At 37.0% G+C, this 1445-nt stretch overlaps 1 pseudogene; it reads right to left on the bottom strand.

Annotated features, from left to right (window-relative positions):
• Positions 1-278: 278 nt before the first annotated feature.
• On the bottom strand, positions 279-587 carry LOC118654627 (annotated as a pseudogene).
• Positions 588-1445: the final 858 nt, after the last annotated feature.

The raw sequence follows: 1445 nt of genomic DNA, 5'->3' as shown, positions 1-1445 counted from the left end.
CATTAATGGAAGAAGAGGGTATTTCCACAGAACCATTATTTCCCCCATGCCATGTCCATTTAATGTTGATCAAAATGTAGTATTGGCCATTTAGTTTTTAAAAATGCAAATGCTTGCACACATACTTTACGTAAAATAAAGGAATAGGAAAGGGGAAAATGAAAGAATAGAGAAAACTATACTGTGGTAGTCAGGATGTGGTGGAACCAAATTGCGGTTTTCTAATTGAGAATGTCTGCTTGGTCTGGAGTTCTGGAGTAAAGTATCAGGTTCCCTTTTTAGTAGACACCTCCTGTCTGATGCTGGAAGACATCAATTGTATCTTCATGCTCCATTTCCAACTGTGCAGTTGCATCTGTTTCATTGATTGGCTGGCTGCCCATCAAATTGGAATCTCATCTGCCTCATTGACAAACCCCTTGGTTCACAACAGGCTTTCATTAGTTTACTAAATGGTGTATGCCTCTTAATCTTAAACTGCACCACAGAACCATCCTGTTCTGCCACCTTCAAATTAAGGTTATCTTCAAATTAATGTGATCATTGTTCTCAGTCTTGACTTCTTCCTTAGGCTTTTGGTGGGCCATGATGAGCATTGGAGTCTCTTTAGCTGCTGCTTCACAAAAGTGGTACCAGGTCTGCATTGAATGAGCCTGGCAGCCTGTGTTCAATATCTCACTTTGAAGTCAGTCATTATCCGTTTCATACAGGTCACCCTACATGTAGCTGCATCAAGGCAGTCCCATAGCTTCAATTTGTACCATTTAACTAATCCTTATCCACTCTTAAAGTCACCATTTTTAAATACCAAGAGGGAAAATTATTATTCAGCATAATAATAAATACTATTATTTTGCATGATAGTAATAATATTGATAATAGCTGCTATCATTTCTCAAGTGCTTATATGGTTTAGGCAACATATTATATGTTTTATGGACCTTATCTCATTTAATCCCTGCAAAACTCTCATCAGAACGATAACCTTCATTTTAAATAAGGGGAAACGGAGGCTCAGAAAGATTAACTTATGCCAAATCCTAGCAGTTGATAATTGAGAGAGATATAATTTGAACATTACTATGTCTACTTCCCACATTCGTACTCCTGATCTCCAAGCTCATGATTCTTAACCCAATGTGCACATTAGGATCACAATTAAAGTTGTATCTCTAGAAGTGGACCCAAGCATCAGTAAATTTTAAAAGACTCCCAGGTGTTTCAATATAGCTAGAAAATTCCTAAAGTTTTACTGAAATTTTATTCTTGAAAATATTTGTGGCACAGTTTGGTTACTTTTATAGATTTCTGTATTAGAAAAACTCAGTTTTCCACCTAAGCCTTCTTTGCTACTCACACAAAACACTTCTGGTCACCAAATATGTGAAGGTTTTTTCTCCCACACTAAGCAATTCTCTGTGACACCAGCTGGGTGTTCTATAATT

This window comes from Myotis myotis, unplaced genomic scaffold, assembly GCF_014108235.1.
Source record: "Myotis myotis isolate mMyoMyo1 unplaced genomic scaffold, mMyoMyo1.p scaffold_m19_p_4, whole genome shotgun sequence".
In the NCBI taxonomy this organism is placed as follows: Eukaryota; Metazoa; Chordata; class Mammalia; order Chiroptera; family Vespertilionidae; genus Myotis; species Myotis myotis.
The sequence above is the reverse complement of the archived record's forward strand: the minus strand, read 5'-3'. Positions and strand labels throughout refer to the sequence as shown.